We start from the raw sequence: 23,822 nt of genomic DNA, 5'->3' as shown, positions 1-23,822 counted from the left end.
ACATTTATAAGATTATTTCTTTGTTGCTTTGTATGTCCCTCCCCCACAGTATAACCCCTGCTTTCACTGTATTTGATGTCGGTATAATTTGTGGAGGGGAAGGGGAAAAACAAATCCTTTAAATAGGGATACAGGTGGACCCATTGCAACAATGAGATGTACAAGTCATTATGTCAAAAACGAACTTTATAACTTTGGTGCGGGGTGGGGGGGGGGCGGGGGGGAGGATGGGAAGGGGAAACAAAGGAGGAGGCTACAATGCTTGATAAGAAATGTACTCATTATCTTGCCCATGTAATTGGACTCCTCTGTACAGTATTTTCACAATAAAAAATAAATAAAGTTTATCAAAGGGGAAAAAAAGGAAGTCATTATTAGCATCTAACTGGGTAAAACAGAAACATCTTGGTGGTTAGTATTTGTCAGCATATTTTTTTTCCTTTTAAGATACTGGGGTTTGAACTCAGGGTCTTGCATTCTTGCTTTGCTTATTGCTCAAGGCTGGTGAGCTACCACTTGTGCCATTCCTCCAGCCTTTTTCTTTGGAGGGGGTCCGGTTGTGGGGCCTGAACTCTGGGCCTGGGCGCTGTCCCTCAGCTCTTCAGCTCAAGGCTAGTGCTCTACCACATGAGCCACAGCACCACTTCTGGCTTTTTTCTTTTTGCTTATGTGGTGCTGAGAAATCGAACCCAGGCCCTCATGCACTGAGCCACCTTCCCAGCCCTCCAGCCTTTTATCAGCATCTTTTGAATGTGATGTTGTGAGTATCTTGGGTGCTGGAGGGAATGCTTTTTACTTACTTATGCACTTAGTTGATCAGTGCCTCAGTCTTCCCATTTGTGAACCATGATAATAGTGACTACTTGGAAGCTATGAGAGTTGAATGGCAGTGCATTTAGCAGATAGTCCTGCTGTTTTGGTAGGCTGTTTTTAGTGTCATCATTGGATTAGAATGTGTAAACATTCTGCAGCCAATATTGGAGCTTTGCAGGGAGTTACATGAAAACCATACAGGACAATGTGGGAGGGTAAAACTGGAAGTCTTAAACAGGATTGAGTTAGGCCAATGGTTCTATCTTCAAGGGCACTTTAACAGGAATTCCATGGCAGGTACATTGCAATGACTTAACACCTACATGAAGTGCATTGATTTGAACATTTCAGTCTTGATTTCTGTTGTGGAAAATACAGTTACTGTCAGGAGAGGCCATTTTTTAGACAGGTAGTTTGGTTCATAGTTTGAGACTTCCTAGCAGCTATCAGGCTCCGGAAATGAAGAAGGGGGACTGCTGGACCTGAGAAGCAAGAGAAATGAAAAGCTGAAATGGATGACTTAGACAGTACTCTCCATCAACCAGCACCCTCCCCTGCTGACTGCTTGGATTCACAACCAGAAGCAGAGCTGACTTCACGCTCTCATCCAGGCAGCTTACTAAACATCATGCATCTGAATAAAGTTTGAGATGGGGACCAGGAGGGATGATAAAATTTTTCATCTAAATGTTGTTCAATGTCTTTTTCAGTGAACCTAGACATTGTTGTGATATAAAACTTGAAAAATTTCAGCTTTTTTCCCCTTCTCTCTCTTCTATGAGAATGAAGTAAAATCTAAGACCAATCATTCCTTGGCTCTACCAGAGAAAACTGAATTGCAAGCCTCGTTTCCATGCAGATTATTTTCACTACAAAATGTTCCAACACAAATGGGTCAGTTCCATAACAGACAAGTTCATGTTTCTGATCCTTTGAATTAAAAACGGTCCTTGGTGGCAGATGTGGACTATGCCGCCTATGAGGCAGTTTTGAACCCACCACCATCTTCCCCTTCTCATTTGAACTTTTGGGGAAAAAAAGTGTTTTTACCATCAAAAGCTTCCCCAGGGGCTGGGAAGGTGGCTCAGTGGTAGAGTGCTTGCCTTGCATGCATGAGGCCCTGGGTTCGATTCCTTAGCACCACATAAATAGAAAAAGCTGGAAGTGGCGCAGTGGCTCAAGTGGTAGGGCGCTAGCCTTGAGCCGAATTGCTGAGGGACAGCGCCCAGGCCATCCCCTACCGACCAAAAAGCTTCCCAAAGTTTGATCTTCAGTTTTGCTTCCTGATTTCCAGTCAGCATTGGGTTAAAAACAGAGCAACTGAGTGGGTTTGTTTTTATGTCTCCAAGGTATCTGGCCTCATGCTGATCCTCCCAGCCAAGTGTGTGTGGGGGGGAAGAGCGGGACAGGGGGGAGACAGAGAGAGAGAGACAGAGAGAGAGAGAGAGAGAGAGAGAGAGAGAGAGAGAGAGAGAGAGAGAGAGAGAGAGAGAGAGAGAGAGAGAGAGAGACCTGTGCACTGACAGGAACACAGGATGGAAATGGTGACTTGACAAAATGCTGGCTGGGGAAATGGAGTTCGGCTGCAAATTGGGCCAAATGTTTCCCAAATTAATTCTAACAAAGTGAGCTTAACTTAAATATAGCCTCCTGGAGTTTCTCAGATACTTAAATTCAACTATGTATTTGTTGTCTTGTTTTGCAAATTTCTAACTTCTAAATGTTGAATACTTCACTATTTCAAATGTTTTACTTTTTTTCAGCTTTGCTGTAAACATTTCTGTCTTGTAAAAAATTACTCTGAAAAGTAAATGCTATGGTGTCTTTGAATGGACATTGGAGTCACATGGAGGTGTGGTTTTCCTTCAGGAAAGATGGAGGGCTGTCTTATTTTTCTCATTTGGGTCCTAGAGTGCAGTTACTGCTGGACAGCAGAATAATAGCCTATCAGGGCAAAGTATCACTTACCTCCTGTGGGTTTTTAGAGAGGCTCAGCATGGGCTCAGAAGATTATAGTTGAGTGGATGCATCATTGAACCTTAATGTGTGCAGCCTTAAACACTAAGCCCAGCTTGCTGTCATTCTGGGTTATTTTGCTTTACTAAGGAGAGAAAAATGTGGTACATTTGCATGCCATAACAGACAACTACTTGTTAACTGAAATATAAGTATAACATGAATCCAAAACAAAAGATGATAAGTAAAAAGTATCACTAAATGTTTCCAGGCTTTATCTCACAAAGATTTGTTTGCGTTTTTGAATGACTAATTGGGAAATGTATTTCCTTGTTTATTGTTTCATTCTGTGTGAGTCAGGTAGAAATTCAAGATGATTGTTTTTAACAGCTTATTTCAGACTTTGGCTACCGGGCAAGGTCCTATTTCCAAGCCCAAGAAGGGTTGGGTGCCGATGGGCATGGTGTTCTGATTTCATTTGATCCCAGTTTGGTAGAGTGTGGTTGAGGGAAGGTGTCTTGCTGGTGTCCTGTGGGTACAGAGGGCTGTCGTGGGCTGGGAATGGAGAATGCTGAGAGGGACATTTTCAGTTTCCAAGGATTAGGGGGAGGGGGGAACAAGTAGTGGCAAAGATCCAGATTTGAGGCTCTTAACCTCTCTTCTCATTGGCAATGGACTGGACAGGCCCTTGAGTGACTCACCACTTCTTCAGCAGGCTTAGCTGGATGTACAGGAAGAAACTACAGGCAGCTGTTGGCCAGAGACATTCTCTATGGGGCTCACATTTTTCTTCCTCCTCTCCTCCTTCTCCTTCTCCTTCTCCTTCTCCTTCTCCTTCTGCTTTTCCTTCTCCTTCTCCTTCTCCTTCTCCTTCTCCTTCTTCTCCTTCTCCTCCTCCTCCTCCTCCTCCTCCTCCTCCTCCTCCTCCTCCTCCTCCTCCTCCTCCTCCTCCTCCTCCTTCTCCTCCTTCTTCCTTCTTCCCTCTTCCCTCTTCCCTCTTTCCCCTTCCCCCTTTCCCCTTCCTCCTTCCCTCCTCCTCTCTCTCTCTCTCTCTCTCTCTCTGGTTATCTGGTAATATTTGCCCTCCTGTCTGCATCTTTTTTACTTTCTAGCGTCCATTTTGACTGCTAAAATACTCACCAATTCCTAACTGTTTTTCTCCAGATCCAGTCTGGGTAGTTTTAACCTGTAGCTAGCATCAAGTACTTTTTACAAGGTGTGAGCTTTGACCTCTTCTTTGTGTCAGGATGTTTTTTCTCACCCTATAGCTATTTTCCCTTTCTCTTGGATCCCCTTGTATCCCAGAAGGGATTCAAACTACTTGGCTTCCCTGAGGCTTAGTATAAATAAATGCTTGTTTTCAAATACACTAACCCCATGCAGATTGCCCTGTAGAGGTTGCATAGCAATGAGTTTGTGGGCTGTTTGCTCATTTGCTGACCACTGAATGACCTGCTCAATTCTGTCTTCCAAAGCCAGGCCTATGCCTCTCTCTCATTTACTAAGTGGTTATTGTGTACAAACTTTTACCCGTATCTTCTCTTAATTTTCATATTAGTCCCTTGATGCTGGTAGTATTTTCCCCACTTAAAGCTAGGGAAATTGAAGCGTGGAGGATTAGTTACTTCCCCTATCTTATTCTGTTGGTGTTCAACATAGCCGTTTTGACCCTATCTCAACTGTTTTTTAACCCACAATTGAGGTCATTCTAGAACAAACTCCTTCAGGCTTTGTATAATGTCTAAACGTTTTTTCGTCATCCTAGGAGCATGCTAATGGCAGATAGTGGGGAGAAGTTAGGGCTGCTAAATATCCTGCAGTTTATAGGACAAGCCCCCCTCCCTCCCCCCCCCCCCCCCGCAACAAGAATTATCCAGTCTAAATATTAAAAATGCCAAGGCTGAGAAATGCTGTTATACAGATGTGTATTAGAGCATGTACTTTTAATAGTTCAAGAGTACCAGCCAAACAATGTTCTACAATTTCATTAAGAAATCTGATAATAAAAAATTACTCAGTTGGGAGAAAATATAGAGAAATGTGTAAAAGGACAAAACATTGTAGGAAATCTTTAACTTTTGAAATTCAAAGAAGCCCTTAACTGTTCTTCTATCTGCAGTATGATATGGTTATTGAAACAGAGCATGTCATTTGGGTAATTATGTAGGGCATTTTTTTTTCTTGAGTTGCCATTGAGAGGCTGCATACGCATATATCGTTAGATGTCAGCAGGAAATTTTGGAATTGTGAAATTTTATGTCTTGGCTGTGTTTGGGTCCCATGAGTGGGTGTGGCTCATATGGCCCCACAGACCATGTGCCCCAAGCTCCCATGAACAGCCTGGAGTGGGGGTGGGGGTGAGGCCACAGACATAATGAGGAGCAGAAGCAAGGCAAAGGGGAGGGAGGCTGGTGCTTTTCTGTGAAGGAGGCTGGATGTAGGCTTTAGGGGAGGGGCGGGGGGGGGGGGGTTCTTGAAGTCTTAATCACAACCTTCTGTTTTTGTGTTCCAGTCATGCGCTGGGCTCCGCTGCTCATCAGGCAAATCCAAGCGTTCCCAGTTGGAGAAGTTTTAAGGTCTTCCTGTTTGTATGAACTCCTGGCAGCAAAAACGTAGACATCTGTGCATTGTCCTGCTCATTTCCTTCCCCCACTGCCCCCTGCACGGCCCTCTGCGGTATCCACACCATTGTGTTTTCCCTGTCTTCCTCATCTTGACCTTGTACTGCTTGCTTACTGTAATGCCTCCTCAGATCATGTACTCCTTGGGACTTTTTTTTAAATTAAATACTTTAAGCTGGATTAAGCTTAAATGCAACACATAATATTTTGAAGTGTATTTCAGGTCACAGTGAGGCCTGGGCTTAGTTCCTACTTATCAATGTCATTACTGCCTTGTAAAGTATAATGTTTATTTCATAGGATATGAATGTCAGAATGGCCACCAGTCTCCCATTAAACATCATCCTTATACCCAATCTCTTTTTTTACCCTTTTCTTCCAGGACCCTTTTCTCCTTCTTTCCCCTTAATCTGTTCCTTGTTCTTTTTGGCAGGTTCCTCTCCATTACCTGTCCAGAGCAAATGAGCAGATGCTATCCTCTGGCTCTCTTGTCTTCTTACCACATACCCTTACTTGGATTATCTCATCTCTCCCCCTGGCTTTCTTAAGTCCAGTAGTTCCTAAGTCTCATGAAATCCTGACCTGTATTCCATGCACAGGTACTAGTTCTTCTTGATCTGGAATAGATTTTTGATCTTGCCCTTTTGCCAGCTTGACCCTTTTCCCTTAGTTTTGTTCTAGGCCTGGAAATAGTCACATAAAATCTTACCATCAAGCCAGGCATCGGTGGCTCATGCCTGTAATCCTAACTGCTCAGGAGGCTGAGATCTGAGGATCCTGGTTCAAAGCTATCCCGGGCAGAAAAGTCCGTGAGACTCTTTATCTCCAATAAACCACCAGAAAACTGGAAGTGGTGCTGTGGCTCAAGTGCTAGAGTGCTAGCCTTGAGCTGAAGAGCTGAGGGACAGCGTCCAGGCCCAGAGTTTAAGCCCCATGACTGACCAAAAAAAAAAAAAAATCTTAGCATCAAACTTTATGTCTCTTTCCCCAACAACCTCTACAGGCAGTTTGTCTCCAGGTCTTACAAACCCTTTTGAATACTTCTTAAACCTTCCCCCTCCACTGCTGTACATCAGGTGCATACTCACCTGGATGAGACTGCCCAGATGCTCCCTTCTTGCCATAACTGGTGGTAAGGTCCTGCATAGCTTCTTGGCAGTCATTACTGGCTCTGTGGCTCAGCTGTCACTTGAATCACACCTGGTGATCCCTAGAGCCTGTGAACCTGTGCATACACACGCATGCATGTATGCATGCATACACACATTTGCAGCAGATTTTTTTTCTTTCTACTACTTGACTAAGTCTCACAAACATCCTAGAAGTGACTTTCTAAACTGTAAATTTAATCTCACTTTCATGCTAAAAGTATTGTAGCCTTCCCATCATGATATATAAGACAGTAAGCTCCAAACATTTCCAACTCTTTACAATATGACTTCTCTTTCTTCTTTGCCTTGCTCACAGACTCTTCCCCTAGTAGAGTCACTAAGCCAAATACAGTGAATAAGTATTCTGTCAAGTGTAAACTACTTTGGTTGACTCTGAACCCCATGTAGATCAGCTTCCCAGGGCCAAGGGTGCTCCCCTATGCAGCAGCAGCAGACAGAGGCAAAGCAGACCTGCCATGCACCACCCTACCTTCCTAAACACCATTCATCTCTATTCGGGGGTGCACACTTGTCTCTTAAATCTGCCTAACCACAAGGTATTCGGGAATTTCTTCATAAGAAAACCAGACTCATTTAAAGGCTACCCTGACTATCTGGAAATCACTGTAAAGGGTCTAAGACGATATGATGTCGCTCAAGTGGGAGAGTGCCTGCCTGGCAAATGGAGAGACCTTGAGTTCAAATACCAGTACCACAAAAGAAAGAAAAGGGAGGGAGGGGAGGAAGGAGGAAAACATCATCACTTACAGGGAATTCACACAAGTCTATGAGTCAGAAAGTGAATTTGAATGGACAAGAGGGTCCAGAACACATATTTAATTTTAATTCTGTTTAAGATTTATCATGCCTGATGGTTAAATTGCTATCAAATGCCTAGATTCACCTTTCCAGCCTCCATTTGTACATACACATGCATGTGCATGCACACACATGCACATGCACCTCCCCTCCCCCACACGTACGATGGTTTCTTCTTCTTAGAGTATAAGCAATGCCAGCATGGCCCAGCCCTTCCAAAGAGTTTTATGAAGTGTTTATGCAACCTTCCTGAGTTACCTAACAGAAGCTGGAAAACTCCAACCTTTTCCCTAATGGTGACTATCCTATCTGAATTAACATCTGTTGACTCAGTATCATTCACTCAGTAAAGCATTATCATGGTTTACCAGATCCCTGCCCTGCCTACTCTAGCACCTTGAGTTCTCTGTCACCTGGTTGGCTTCTCTAGGCCAACTGTACTTCCTCATGGCACTTCCTCAAAGGCAATGGGAGGAGCTTTGTGTCTCCTCGCTCCATCCATTCACCTATCATTCTGTGTACTTTAGATGTCAAGTGTGAACAGGTAGGTGTTAGATTCTAGTGGTGCGTTCTTACTCTGCCCCCATGGGGTTGTTGAGAGTATTGCCCAATTAGAGTGGACTGTGGGTAATCGTAGTGACAACAAAGGTGCTGAGAGTGATATGAATTCTGTTTGGGAAGCTGCACTGAGAAAGTCCTTTATGCATGATTTAGTTTTAGTTGATATTTAAAGAGCATGATTTTCAAGAGGGAATGGTTTAAAAAGAAAGAAAAAAACTAAATATTGGGGCTGGGAAGGTGGCTCAGTGGTAGAGTGCTTGCCTTGCATGCATGAGGCCCTGGGTTTGATTCCTCAGCACCACATAAGCAGAAAAAGCCAGAAGTGGTGCTATGGCTCAAGTGGTAGAGCGCTAGCCTTGAGCTGAAGAGCTGAGGGACAGCACCCAGGCCCAGAGTTCAGGCCCCATGACCGACCAAAAAAAAAAAAAAAAGCTAAATATTCTGAGAGAAATAGTGAGAGCTAAATATGATTCCATTTTATCTTGTGCCTCAGAAATCTCTCGCCCCCATCTTCTGTAGGAGTCAGAACCTTGGTTTCCTGAGATGGGAATTAACAGTCTGATGTGTGTACACAATTCATTTATCAAGTTAGTGGTCCTGTGCTGAGCCAGCTTCAGGAGGTCTGCAATTTTATTTCTTCCCTTATCACAAAAGCTTCATGTAGCTTAGGCCAGGATTTTACAAGTATCCACCTCTGCTAAAGGGCAGATTGAAGCCAAGGTCAGGAAGTTAGGAAGAGTGAACCTGCCATTTGAGTCCTTGTTGTTGACAAAGCTTTATTCTCCCAGCCCAAGCTCACAGCTGGCCAGTGGGTATGGAAGGTGAGAGTGGTCACAAGTAATTTGTTTTACCAGAACCTCTTGCTCTGGCCTTTGCTATCTGTAACATTGTAATCAGACCAGTTTTTACTGAGCTTTGTAAATATTGCCTTTGACAGCATTGTGGTTACAAATTTTTAAACAACCAGGAGCTGGTGGCTTATACTTGTAATCCTCAGGAGGCTAAAATCTGAGGATTGTAGTTTGAAGCCAGTCCATGAGGCTTTTATCTCCAATTAACCACCAGAAAGCCAGAAGTAGAGCTGTGGGCTCGAGTGGTAGAGCGCCAGCCTTGAGTGAAAAAGCTAAAGGACAGCACCTCGGCCCTGAGTTTCAACCCCAGTACTATCCTAAATAAATGAAACAAATTAAAATTTGATCTCACTGATGATGTTAAATAAAATTTAAATTTAATTTGAAATGATATCAGCTCAACAGCTATTATATTGAAGTGTTGGATTTTTAAACAACATTGGAATCATTTGGTTGATTATAACAAAACAAGGCATTTTACTACATCATTCATAAAAAACCTTTTCAGAAATGTATGCCCCTAGATAGGTGTAAATCAGCCATTTATAACTGGCAAGAGGATTGCATTGCTAACATAATAACTCACTAAAGAGCAGAGAATGAAGAGCACCAAACATTAATTTTATAGGATGGCTCATAGTTTGTTTTTGAATAAAAGAGATACGACTTTTGACTCTTGCCTGAAACTAAAGCACTTAAATAGGAAGATGCCATGTTGCTGGTACCTCAGCTGGAGGCTCATGTTTATATACATTTAACATGTTTCTTGACAATATGAGAGAAAAATACAAATATTTTAAGAAGAGTTACACTTTTGTACTATACTATGCCCTGTGGCATATGGTTGTGAAATCCTTCATAACCCAAGCATTTCAATTGTCTAGTACAGGAAAGCAAAAGCATATGAGGAAGAAAGGTCCCTCTTAAGACAGGGGGTTTTCAGAACTGAGTTAATGTGCTTTAATACAAGGCCCATCTTTGATGCTAAAAGTAGAGGGAGCCTCATTTGTACTGCTACGCTAAACACCAAAGTGGATCTACTCTGCCATATTCCCAAGAAAAGGAGTTAGAATTGAATTCCCTCACCCTCAAAGAATAAAATGCCAAAAGAGGGAGCCAGTTTTGCCAATGCCCTTTGGCCAAGGTCTTTGTACAACTCCTTAGGTATAGCACCAGTGTCCTGCCTCCTGTCTAACAAGAACTGAGATTAGATGTGGCCTTTGTTTCTGACAGCCACTGTAGTTGGCATTCTTTATAACCCACAGGTTTCCCCTGCCTTCCCGTTTTCTCCAGAACAGTAGATCTTGATAAACCCTGTGTTCTCAGAGAAGCTGTAAGCTAGGGAAAGAGTAGTTAGAGGTGGTTATAGTCTTGAATGTTTTCTGAGCTAAAAGTGACATCAGTAATCAGTAGATCATTGCTTTTGCCTCAGACATTGAAGCCAGCATGACTAAGGGGAATCTTATGTGGTTACACATAATGTCCTGCAAGAGTGCAGGACAATACTCCTGATTTCCTACTAGCAGAACCACCCCCCCCACACACACACATATCTATTGCATTGCCATTAAACTTTAGTCTTTGGAGAGGTACTGATTATCAAATATTATTTTGCCTTGGGAAAAAGTAACAGAAAAATAAATATCGATCAGTATGATGATGATAATACTAGCTCTTACTGTGTATTGGTACATATACGTATCCCTCCCTAGCCTTCTGAACTAGATACTTGCTTCATTCCTATTCCTTAGAGATGAGGAAATGATTCTCAGATAAAGTTCATTTCCTGGAACACAGAGCTAGTTAATGGTGGAGCCTGGTTTATAGCAGTCATATGACTCCTTTTATATGGGGGAGGGGATTTGTGTTTGAAGGTGAGTCTAATTACCTATAGGCCAGTGGGCCCTAGAGCAGGAAGAACTAAATGGCAGAAGGAATGCCCAAGATGTGACCTTAGAAGTGGTCACCTATATGCTGTGTGGAGAGAAGGAGGCTAGATCCTGTTCCAGAATGGGGAAGCCACATATGAAGGGGACTTGTTCTGTGCTAGGCACTGTTCTAAGCATATTTATTTTCACATAGTTAATCCCCTAACACTAACATACTTATTGCTAGCTTCTAGCATTTCTGTTTCATAGGCACAGGAACTAGACAATAAGGGTCCAGCCATGCCCAAGGTTACCACTTAGGCAGTGGCAGGACTTGGATTTGGGTCTAGACAATTTAATTTCTGGCTACAAGCCAGATAACAACCTTCTGGGTAGGATCTTTGCCCAGAAAGGATGGAGGGGAGGTGTTACCTGCAATCTTTCTGTAAATGTCTTTGGGGAAGATTCCCCCACCTACCCACCCCAAAAATATTTCCTCAGTCTAGTCAGGATCCCAGAATTATCAACTCCCCCTATTACATGGGAGAGCTTGGCCCTTGGGGTGGATAGAAAGGGAACTTTACTGCCACATGTGGAAGTCTTCTGTCAAGGGCACATTGGTCAGGGGTTTGGGGAAGATCTGCTACAATGAAGTCAGTTATTAGTTCTGCCCATCTTGGGGAAACGTGTCAGCAACAACGATTCATACTTTCCATCAACCAGCCAAAACAGTCTGGTTTTCCTCCACCGATTCCCAAGGCTCTTATCCCACCATCTTCTCTCACAGAGGGCATTGTGGGTCCATGGGGAGTCATCTGTTCCAGCTGACTTGTGCTGGGAAGCAACGTGTGAAGAGCCCCCTGGAGCCCCTGGGTGTCTGTGGCACTAGACATGTGAGTAAATGGAGCCCACCTTCCTCTTTGCTTACCTTGTATCCTACAGGCTACCTATAGGGGGACAGAACTAGCTAGCATTTTCCTTCAGAATTGAGCTGAAAGCCTTTTTTTTTTTGTCGGTTGTGGGGCTTGAACTCTGGGCCTGGGCGCTGTCCCTCAGCTCTTCAGCTCAAAGCGAGTGCTCTACCACTTGAGCTACAGCGCCACTTCCTGTTTTCTGGTGGTTTATTGGAGATAGGAGTCTCACGGTCTCTCCTGCCCGGGCTGGCTTTGAACCGCGATCCTCAGATCTCAGCCTCCTGAGTAGCTAGGATTACAGGCGTGAGCCACCAGCGCCCGGCCTGAAAGCCATTTTTGTTCAATCCTTTCCAGCATTTTTTACTTTCATATTTATATGGCCTGGTCTTTTCTGATACATATCCTCTTCAGAGACACACAGTCCAACTTTCTCTCTGTTTACCATGCCTCATGGTTAGTAGAGACCGTAATAAAAAGTCTGTATTCCCAGAAAGAAGATACTGGAATACATGAACAAGTATAGGGATTCAGAGTTTTCCCCAAAAAGATTTCTGTGAGGACCCCCCCTTCCTTGAACTGTGGGCTTGAAGTGACTTCATCTTGGGTGCCATGGGGAAGGCTTGCTGGGTCTCCTCCCATACATGCATTCCAAAGTTTGGGGGCCAGCTCAGTGCTGCAGGCCAAGAATGCCATGTGAGCTTCATGATTGCTTAGTGTCTGCAAGTACCTGAAGCCGCTGCAGCTGCATGCTGAATTTAGCATTTACTCTCCCTTGCTGTGAGCATCCTTTGGGAGCTGCACCTAAGCCCATCTGTTTTCAAAACGAACTAGGGAATTCTTACGGCTGACAAATGAAGAAAATTTACATTTGCCTATGGTTTTTAGATTTGGCATTCTCATTGAGATGTGCAGTATTTAATAAGCTGACTGCAGATACAGCTTATAGATGTTTTGTTTTTCAGATGTTTAAAATAATTAGCATTCTAAGTCTATATTGTGAATTACTAATCACAGAATCTTTTATGGATCTTAAATCTCTCAGAGAAATGAGCCACTAGAGGAGAAGAATTTTCAATACATAAAGAAAAGTATATAAAGCCTTACTTTCACTTCCTGGTACATTTTGTTCTTCGTTGCATGCATGTGTGTTTAGCACATAGGCTTAAACTATTTTCTGATGCTCCTCAGCAATCTCTTGCTTTGGAGGATGAGGTTACATAAGACAGGACAGTGCAGACGTGAGGCTGGTACTTTTGTCCTTGGCTGTAAAAAAACTAGTATTGATTGTGAATAAAGTAATAAGAAGTGGGGAACGTTTCAGAGATGCTCTTGGAAGTGGAAACATAGCCCTGCGTTTTTACATTCCACTATTGCTCTGGCATACCAGTGAGAATCAGAAGTGATACTATTAGTGTTTCAAAAGATAGAGTGAGTAACTAGTAGCAATCTTGGTCTCCAGTTCATCTCAAATTAGGTTCTGGGTATTTACATCATTAGGTCCAGTTCACTGATACTACCCTTGAGTGGGTAATTAGAAATGTATCACTCTGCTTATTGTTTTGAAAGTAAATCCTCTTAAGACTGGTGGCTCTGTGACGTGCTTGAAGAGTTTATTTTAATGGGATCCTGGGTGGAGGTCCCTGCTATGTTGTGAACTGGTCTAGCCTCTGCCCTTCAGGAAGTTGATGGGTTTATGTTTCAGCTTGTAGCTGCAGATCCTCTCTTTGTATGTGGATCATACATCTAGACTCTACTTCCAGCTACTTTGGAAAGTTTCTGTTGCACTTCCATTTGCACCTGTCACCTCAGGGTGTCTCCCCAGGACTGGGGCACTAAGGCCTACTTGCATCTTAACCCCTCCTGTCAGAAAAGCACTTACAAGTCAGGTGTTGGGCCAGTGGAAAAGAAAAGAAAAGAAATGCTATTATTAAGGATCTGTGTACATTTAGATTAACATATTTTGTTTATGGATAATTTGGAACTTACAAAATTATGGGAAGGTGGCTCAGTGGTAGAGCTCTTGCCTTGCATACTGGAGGCCCTGGGTTCGATTCCTCAGTACCACATAAGCAAAAAGAAAAAAGCCGGAAGTGATACTGTGGCTCAAGTGGTAGAGTGCTAGCCTTGAGCTGAAGAACTGAGGGACAGCGCTCAGGCCCAGAGTTCAGGCCTCATGACTGGACCCCCCCCCCAAGTGGTAGAGCTCTCTCCTTGAGCTGAAGAGCTCAGTGACAGTGCCCAGGCCTAGATTTCAAGCCCCACACAACAGCAACAAAAAATAATTAAAAAAAAAAAAGACAAGGTGGGGATATAGCTCAATTGGTAAAGTCCTAGGTTCTATCCTCAGTACTCTCCCTCAAAAAAAGAAAAAGGAAAATGTTTATAAAAAGACAAATACCTAAATTAAAGCATGTTTGCAGTGCTCAGGAGCCTCATGAGCTGATGAAAGTCTCAGGGAAGTCAGTAGTCTACCCTTCATGCACATGCTTTTCCCTTAATCTTTGAAATGACTATATTCCCAGAGGGAATAACATGACTTCATGGAAGGTGGTTTAGAAAAATCTGTAGTGCAGATGTGGCAGTTTCTCTTGCTATGACACATTAGTTTACCTGGTGTCTGCATGTGATTCAGCTTCTCTCTCTCTCTCTCTCTCTCTCTCTCTCTCTCACTCTCTCTCTCTCTCTCTCTCTCTCTCTCTCTCTCTCTCTCTCTCTCTCTCTCTCTCTCTCTCTCTCTCTCTCTCTCTCTCTCTCTCTCTCAGTCAACCCACTCTGAGGCTGCTGTGCTCCTTGCTTGGTAGCCAGAGGCCCATGGCCTCAGTCATCTCCCCTCTGGGATAGTGTACATTCTTGATTTTCTAACACCTGGAACCAACTGATTCTGGAGGCGCTGCTTAAGCTGCTCTTCCCGGTGAGTCTTTCCTTTCAGACAGGGTCCAGAGCACTTATTCTTCCCATGGTTGCTAAAAGCAGATTTCTCAGTTGTGGCAGGAGGTGGCTCTCAGGTCTACAGGTAGAAGGAGAAAGAACAGGGAAAGGCCAGCTGCAGCCACCCTAGTGAGTCAGGCCCTGATATGAGATGGGGTTCTTCAAGCTAGATTTGGGGAGACACTTCTGATGTTCTTATTTACTTAAAAGCTTTTCTTTCTTTCCTAGCACATTGATTCATTAACCTCAAAATGAACTCATCAAAACGTACATAGTAGCAGTTTTACCTAGTTGAATTGTGTGGCACATGCTTCCGAGATAGTTGGCCAAGCTTTAATGTGTCTCACTAGATGACCTTTATTATTGTTATGTGTATGGGACAGGATGGACACATGGAATGTCACCAGATACAAAGTCAGGCAGTTTGAGCAAGCTGTCTGGCTCAGCTGATCTCCAGTCCTCAGATAAGGTGGCTGTGCTGTGACCTGAGGATCTCAGCACTGACAACAGCAGAGGCTTGGGTTATTTCCACATAGCACACCCCTCGATGGTGACCATGCCCGCTTCATGTTGTCAGACGTAGCTGATGAACGAGCCTCCCTCCATGTGGGATTTTTCACATATCATAGCAAGGGAAAGGACAGCTTGTGAACTGCTGGCGCTCAGAAGTGACACAGTCATTGCTGCTCACACCGAATGAGCTGAAGCAAGTTCCATGGCTAGGCTTGATGTCACTGGGGTGAGAAACATAACCCTCCTCCAAGGATGGTCTGGGAATTCTTGAAAGGATACGTTTTCCATGAGAACTTTACCAGAAGCTTCCAGACAGGACAGGACTTTTGTTCTGGTTGATCTTTGGGTTTTCTGGTATTTCACAGGGTTGTGTGAAAGATTCGGAAATCCCAGGTGGTTAACCCTCTTCACTTATCATGTTTGAGGCTTGGTAAACCATTGGGAGGGAAATTAGCAGGTGGCATTGTACGTTATAAATGAGCAGTGATTCTTTATGTCTCTGCACAGAGTGGGCTATAAAGCCTGCAGTAGTGGTGAGATGAATGTCAGTGTTCTTAGACAAGCCAGCAGCCCTCCTGTAGGAGTCTTGCATCCTTGGACAGAGGGCCGATGCAGCTTCCCCCTGCAGTGCCAGCAGTTGAAGGAGGAGGAAGCCGTGTATCTTGATGTTTATTTTTAAATTCTTTGTTTTCCAGCTGTGTGACCTTTTGCCATGGAAGACTTTCTATGTTCTTACTGATCCTGGAAACATTCTCAAGCTAAATTTCTGGCTTATATTTTGCTTTATATCACAAAAATCATTAAAATGGAAAATCTTTTGTTTAAAATCAATTTAAAGTCAGTTTAAAGTCAATTTAAAGTCAATTACTGGACTTCATGTTTTAATCTAATTTAAACAGGTTGAAAAGGCTTGTGCTCATCAGCAGCACAGCAAAAGGCATTGTTCTCCAACCAGTTCAGACCTTAATGTCTGCTTGGTAAGCTGACTTGCCCGTTCATCTTCTTCAGGCCGAAGACAGACACATGACAAAGGACTTCCTTGTCAGGTGTTTTAGATGGGGGCATATGCGAATGGGCCTCCAAAGTCTTAAAGAATGAGTTGTTTAGAAAATGGGAACAGTCTGGTAGACCTGCTGTTGTGGCAGCTGCCTGGGCTGCAGTAGGAAATGAGCCTTTAGAAACAGGGGTTCTGGAAAGAGCCTAGGCCTGGAGGAGCTGGAGTGATGGTGTCCAGAATGAAGTCTGTGGCTAGACAGCTGGCAAAGAACTGGACAGTGAACAGGAGGTCAAAGATGTTCCCAGGGTATTCCAAGATGAGGTAAAAGCTTTTGTTTTCAGGTGCTATTGGACCTTTCACCAGGCAACTGAAGTCACTCTAGCTGAACTGAAGTTCAGCTAGAGTGAGAGAGAAGCATCGTGAAGAGGGAGTCCAGCTGGACTTAGGTGAAGGTCAGAATGCAGGAAAATCTAGTAGAGGTCAACTTTGTCCACCCTGACACTTGGAATGACTGAGACCTGTACAGAGGCCCCACCCTATGCTGGAAGGCATGTAGTCAAAATCTCAGTGCTCTGAGGCAAAGCTCTGGTAAAGAAAGTCAGCACACAGGAACTAATTTAGATAAGTAAGGAGCTCCATTTTGTGTGTTCTGTTTTGTTTTTGTTTTCTTTTTTGCTATAGGATATTTCTGTGTAGCTTAAGTTAGCCTGATCTCATGATTCTCTTGGGTGCTGATTACAGATTACATCCAGTGTAGAAAGCTCCATTTTGCCACTTGCAGAATACTGACTTGAGATCAAGAACTGTCTTTAGCATGTGACCCAGGAAATCACCCAGGACCATGGGAAAAGCATATCTTTGTTCCTAGGCATTCTGCTCCAGAAAGGTGGACTTGACAGCCCTGTCATCCTATCCTGTTTCTTGAACATGCAGACTAGTATGGTGGGCCTTACAAGATTCACAAGAGCGGTTAACCGTGTATTTATTGCAATGAATAATGAGATTGTCTCTGTAGATTACAGAACATATATACTCATTGGAAAAGAGCTTTTGAAAATGTAAAGATTTTAAAAACCTATTTTAAGCTGTTTCTATACATTGGGCCTCATGTTCTCACTTGCCTCCTCCACCCCCTCCCCGCCTGCTCACAGCTAGTGCTTTGTTACTTAAGCCATGCCTCCAGTCCAGCGTTTTTTTCCTGGATAATTGGAGATTAGAGTCTTGGGCTTCTTTGCCCAAGCTGGCTTTTAACTGCAGTCCTCAGCTCTTAACCTCCTGAGTGGCTAGGATTTCAGGTGTGATCCACCAGTACTCTGTTGATACATAGCAGGTTTCTTGACATTCACACTACTGACATTTGGGCCTGATAATGTTTTGTTGTGTTGTTGTTGTTCTCAGCATTATCAGCAGCATCCTTGGCCCATGAGATATAAATAACACACACCTGGACTTCCTTCCAAAATGGTGACAGCCAAATGCCTTAAGACAGTGGCATGTGTACTTGCAGGAGGCCTCATCTACCTAGTTGAAAACCCCATCTTCAGTGTCTTCCCGCAATGAGCGTAGGAGGAGGAGGAGCCTGTCAGGGAGGTAAGGGAAGGTATTGAGCATACTTGATGATAACTAAAAGAATAATACACTTGTCAGTGCATCTGGACCCCTCTCTTTTCTCTTTAACAGAGTTAAGATATCTGTACTTTCATGGTTACTGTGTTTTATAAGGTAGCCAGAGTGAAATTATACAACCTCTTTGGGTAGGTGGTTTTAGACCAAAACCAAAAACAACTCAGGCAAGGTGCTTTGAATTTTGTACCAGCAGCATCCTCTTACTTGTGAAGGTTTCAATTGTGGTTGGAAGAGAAGGTCCTGAATGTTTTGGGAGCTCATTCATGCAATCCACAAATGAGCTGGAGAACATCTGCTAACCTGACTGAATCCTTTGTTCTTCTCACTTGTGAGGCTTCTTGTGCAGAGGGTGGACAGTTAGTCTCTGGTTCTGTCCTGATCACATGGCAATGCTTCTTATCTGCCTCCCTGGGCTTCCTCTTCCTGACACCATGGAGTTCCTTGTGTCTTCCCTCTACTGTGAAAGAATCTGCCAGGAGGATGGGAGACATGAGGGTCTGACACCGTCTCCCCCAAAGTTTGCCTTCCTGGGTGGTGGCCAGGAACTTAGGTCTTCTCTAATAGATAAGAGGTAGGCCAGAGACCACACTTCAGAAGCAACATTTTAGAAGCTCGTTCCCACTTTCAGAAGCTAAAGTATGTCGAGTCTACTTTCTCCAAGGTCTTGTGCTTGCAGAAGACTGGGACTCAAGCCCTTGTGGGAGGGAGATGGGAACAAAGGGCCAAAAAACTTCCAGTGATATGTGAACATAATACAGTTTACTCAGAGGCAATGGATTATTTTTTCTTTGGACATCATCATAGCAATTTATTATAATTGAGCTAGTATATATTTTTTGTTTTTTTTTTTTTTTTTTTTTTTGTCGGTCATGGGGCTTGAACTCCGGGCCTGGGCGCTGTCCCTCAGCTCTTCAGCTCAAGGCGAGCGCTCTACTACTTGAGCTACAGCGCCACTTCCGGTTTTCTGGTGGTTTTATTGGAGATAGGAGTCTCAAGGTCTCTCCTGCCCGGGCTGGCTTTGAACCTCGATCCTCAGATCTCAGCCTCCTGAGTAGCTAGGATTATAGGCGTGAGCCACCAGCGCCCGGCTGAGCTAGTATATATTTTTTAATTTAAAGTTTTACTTTACAAACTTACAGTTGGTTAGTCCTGTTCATGAATTTTCCCCAGTAGCTGATGCAAAGCCTGCCTTGGTATTTCTGTTGTAACTGGCTTAAGCTCTGTGTTCTCTTATATCCTTTATTGATTGTGAAGTGCTAGAGGGCTGCCGTGGCCTGGGACGTGCCAGTCTGCAGTCTTTTGGAGATCACAGATGGAGTTAGGAGCACATACTTGGGAACTTTGTGGTTTGTTACAGAAACTTGTCAGGTAACATGCCGCCGGGTTTCTCCACTGGATCCTTATCTTTCTTGCTGGCTTTCCAGAATCTCTCTCTTTTCTTTTTTCTGTCTTTGGTGGTATCGAAAAATTTGAAGAGCATCAGGGACACTACAGCTTCAGTAGGATGCTGGACAGAAAGGAATTCCACTCCAAATTAAGCCCAGAAATCTCATTCGTGGAGCTAGTACTGTTGAGTGCTTCCTGCACTGCAAACGCTGTGCTAAGTTAATCACACAATCACGATGAATAACAGCCACATGGCCGACCCTGTGACTCAGGTGAGCTCCTTACTACCCATCCTCTCGCCGTACTCCTCACAACAGTCCATGAGCAAATGGGGGTGGTATCCTTATTTTGAAGATGAGGAAACAGACTTGCAGAGATAAAACATCAACAATCTGTCCAAGGACACAGCTGCTTCTTGGTGGAGCTGAACTTTGATCTTGGGTCTGTTTACAAAGTTCTATAAGCCCTATGCCTCATCCTCACATGGCTGCTTGGCCTTTCCCAGCATAGTAGGTATAGCCTGGCACCTGCTGCTCCCTCAGACTAGCTGAGGGACAAGAGTGGCATAGAGCAGTGGCCGAGGAAGCCAGGTTTGTCGTTTTCAGAAAGAAGCAGTGGAGGTAGAGGAAGGGCTGTGATCTCCAGACATTGTGACCTTGTTGGTTTCACAACTTTTTCTCTCTATAGTCTGTGTTATCTTGATTCAAGTAAATTTGTTTAGGGAGGCTACATCTGTTTGAGATTGCATCTCCTTCCCTAGTTCGGCAGATCTTTTTGTGTTTCCATAAGTTGCATGTAAAATATGGCTCCATTAGAAAGAAATACAACACAGGTTTCTGAGCAGCAAAACTCCTTGTTAGCTTTGCAATCTCTCAAAACAGTTTCTCAACCCAGGCACTTGGCTGGTGGCTCACACTGGTAATCCTAGCTACTCAAGAGGCTGAGATCTAGGGGTCATAGTTTGAAGCTAGTGTGAGACTCTTTCTCTCCACCAAACTACCAAAAAAACAGAAGTGGAACTGTGGCTCAAGTGATAGAATATTAGCCTGAGCAAAAGTAGCTCAAGGAGAGCACCCAGGACCTGAATTCAAGCCTCAGGACCAGCACCAAAATTCAAAACAAAACAAAAACAGTTTCTTAACCATGATATCAGAGCTCACTAGGGATTCAAATCTGCAGAGCTGCTCAGATCAGCCTCCCACTCACCCTCTACTCCCCATCCGTTATGACTTTTGGGGCCAGGAATTAACTGTAGCCATGGAGGAGGAAAAAATGGAGAGGGGGGGGGGGAGAGAGAGAGAGAGAGAGAGAGAGAGAGAGAGAGAGAGAGAGAGAAAGAGAGAAAGAGAGAAAGAAAGAGAGAGAGAGAGAGAGAGAGAGAGAGAGAGAGAGAGGCATGTATAATGCATGAAGTTGTTCTCTTCCTGAGGTATAACAGCATTACCTACACAAGATTTTTACCAATAATGTTTTAACTGAATATTTTAACCAAATTCTCCTTTTGTGTAATTTCCCATTACTGTGAAGCACTTGATAGAGAACAAACTTAAATGACATCACAAGGAAATAGACAAATCCAGATTTTTGAATGTTCTATAAGAGAACAGGCTTACTATCTTCTGAGAAGGTTGGGTTTGGTGTAGAAGCTAGTGAAGACAGACTAACCAAATATAATGCATGAGCTTTAACTTAGTCACAGTTTTAAGAAAAGATGACTATAAAATGGGCAGAGCCAGTCACCAATGATTCATGCCTGTAATCCTAGTACTCGGAGGCTCTGAGGATCAAAGTTTAAGGCCAGCCTGGGCAGGAAAGCCCTTGAGACTCCAGTTAACTACCAAAAAGCTGAAAGTGGTAGCCCACTAGTCTTAAGCCAAAAAAATAAAAAACAAAAACACAAACTTAAGGACAGTGCCCCGGTCCTGAGTTCAAACCCCAGGATACACACATGCACACACACACATACACATCCATAATGTTGGCTACTTGAGAAGTTTAGATTGAAAGGTTTGCAGTTTAAGGCCAGCTTGGGTAGAAAACTTCTCAACTGAAAGCTGAGCTCAGGGGCACACATCTGGCATCCTGACTAATATAGAAGTCTAAATTAAGTAGATCCTGCACATGCCTGAGCAGAAAACAAGACCTTCTCAAAAATAACAAGCACAAAAAGGTGGGGGTGGGGGGGCAGGCATGGCTTTGGTAGAGTGTCTACCTAGTTTGAAGCTCTGATGCTCTGAGTTCAACCCCAGTGTTACCTCAAAAAAGAAAAAAAAAGTGGAAATTGGGAAATTTGAGCCCAGCACTGGCTATAAGAAGATTGTTGTCACTTTTCTTGGGTTGTTCACTGTATTGTAGGAAAACAGCATTTTTAGGAGGTATATGCTAAAACACTTAGGGACAAAGTATTAAGACATCTCATTTTCAAATGGCTCACCAAAAATTATGTGTAGGCTCTAGATCAGTAGAACCGGTCTCCTGACTGTGTTAACAACTGTGGTGTTGGGTGTTATATATAGGTGCTCACTGTCAATTCATGGCAACTTATATCTGTTTGTAATTTTAATAGTAAGGGTGTAGAACAGATCTAAAGTAAGTAAGCAAGGTAGCAAGGTGCATTCTTGTCCAGGTCTTCTCTGTGGTGCTGAGTGGGTATACTATGTGATCCAGCATTAACTGCTGCCCTTCCTGTTTCCCTGTGCCTTCTAAGTAGAGATGAACTTTACTCCTGTGTCTGTTCCAATAATCTAGGAAGATCTGGTCAGTAGGCACAGGTTAGTTCTGGCTTCCTATACCATTTTTCTCCTTAACTGACTGTTGGAAGATGTAAAAGATGGAGCCCTGTGACTTAGGGTGCAAACCAAGTCTCTGTGCTGCTCAGCTCTCCTATCCTTCTTGTACAATTAGAGTTTTATGAAGAAATACTCAGCATATGTGGCTTACAAATCCTCTGTGCTCTCTGTTCTCACATACTGTTCATGTGATTCTCTTTGTCTTTTTCTTTGGTAGATTATTTGCTTTACATTGTGTTTCTTTGTCACATTGACAGTATTATTTTCTCAAAGTTGGAGACTGACCACATTACCCAAACTATCAGGGACGTGATAACAAAGTCAGATGTCCTCAGGGGAGTGTAGTAAGGAGGCTTGCACTGAAGTGGCAGTGGGGGTCTGGTTTCATGGGAGCTTTGTGGGACCAGGAATTACAGTGATGGCAGTAAGCGCCCTGTCTGAGGAGCCACTGTGTCCTGTGTCCCTGTGGTTAACAAGGATCTATAATGAAGATCTAGTTCTCCTTTGTAGGGACATTGCCTCAAGAAGCACCTGCCTTTCCAGGGAGCACAGCCTGCTGCCTTTCCAGATTTTCCCTTGTCCACCCTATGGTCTTTGCTTAGAGCCCTGGGAAGCTCCAGTTTCGCTTCCGTGGCTGTACATCGCGTGCTGGTCCTCTGATAGCAACACTCAGCAAACTTGTCAGGGGAACCAAAACTTCTTATCTCCTGGCTAGAATGGAGGCCTCATCCCAGCCCTGGTTGTGTTGACCTGGGAATTTGGATGGGAATTGTTTGTGCACACAAACAAGAGAGAGAGCTATATTTTAAGTAATCCTGCCTTAAATTTGGCATGGACCATCTTGCTAAGCCCATAGGCCTCGTCTTCCCTGCTTTTGAAAGTGCATAACCTTTTCTTTGGAAATTGCACTCATACTCAGAATGGGCCAGTAAGAAACAAGTGATCTAAGAGGTTGTATCAGAACCTTGAAGTTCAGCAAGTGATCAAATGTGTATTGTATATTCCTTGAAAACCCACCTTCCATTGAAGAGGGACAGAGGCTGGGTGGGCATAATAGCAAATTATTTTCATAACAACAGGGGGAGGCTTTGGGCTTCTTCTTGTTGTTAGTTCAAAAAGTTCCTGAGCCTCTCAATTCCTTCAGAAAGTCATCCTGGCTCATTTTCTTATTCTCTCCAAGAACAATCATTTTCAGTATTACCTAAGCTGGATCCCATGTAGTGATTTACTCAAAGTCTTTTCCATGTGGTAATGTTTGGGAGGTGGGTGAGAATGAAGGAGGACATGCATTCTAGCTTAATGCTAACAACCTATTTCATTAGGTGAGTCAGACACCACTACTGGTTTTGTTCTCATCTGGACAGAGACATTAATGTTAGGGGGAACTCATCAGAGTTGGAGCTGATGCTTATTGATGAGAACATGAGTGTTTTAAGAGATCATCTCTGTTCCTCCAATCTTGGGAGGTGGAGTACTCTTACTGGCTCTACTGTAGGTGGTAGATGAGGTCATTTATGAGGCAGAAGTGGAGCTGGCTTTGGAACCCAGACTCTAAATCTTTCTCAGTAGAACATACCTCCTTTCCCTTACCCAGGGCTCAGCACAGCCCCGTTTCACACATACATACCCTGACAATTATGTGCATATGTCCCCAGTGTTACCCTGCCCTGTCCTCAAAATAGCATCTTGCATAAGAACAGTGATATAAGGAGTTTTAAGTGCATCATGTTGCATGAGTGATTCATCAGCATTCACTAGGATGTCCCTCTGCAGACAGCTGGTAGGTGGTATAGGAATGGGGACTGCTCAAGTTTTGACACCACGTTTCCTTATTTTTCTGCTTCTCTCTCTTCCCTAAGTCTTCACCCCACCTTAGCTCAGTGTGCCTAGTGGGCTCTTTGTGGCTCTCATGGAGTTGACATGACCTGGGTTAATGAGATGGAGTCATTCAGAACAGGGCCATATGCCCAGATGTCATATGTGAGCTGCTTGATCTTGCCTGACCTTAGAGAGGGAGTAGAAAATGAGA

General features: G+C 43.7%; 1 protein-coding gene across 6 annotated transcripts in view; it reads left to right on the top strand.

Annotated features, from left to right (window-relative positions):
* Positions 1-23,822, top strand: part of LOC138837132 (LHFPL tetraspan subfamily member 2 protein) — a 146,804-nt gene that overhangs the window by 102,537 nt on the left and 20,445 nt on the right. Inside the window, exons 1-2 of one of the 6 annotated variants that reach the window (XM_070035922.1) lie at positions 5,324-5,345; positions 11,428-11,533. The exons of 2 other annotated variants lie outside the window; for them this stretch is intronic. The gene's annotated coding sequence lies outside the window, so the exon portion shown is untranslated. Of the gene's footprint in view, positions 1-5,281; positions 5,634-11,427; positions 11,534-23,822 lie in introns of those variants that run through there. 3 more of the 6 variants (XR_011375199.1, XM_070035919.1, XM_070035918.1) reach the window with 3 other exon arrangements.

The sequence above is a fragment of the Dipodomys merriami genome, unplaced genomic scaffold (genome assembly GCF_024711535.1).
Source record: "Dipodomys merriami isolate MVZ:Mamm:240054 unplaced genomic scaffold, mDipMer1.0.p SCAF_263, whole genome shotgun sequence".
Lineage (NCBI taxonomy): Eukaryota > Metazoa > Chordata > Mammalia > Rodentia > Heteromyidae > Dipodomys > Dipodomys merriami.
This window is presented reverse-complemented; position numbering and strand designations above follow the sequence as displayed.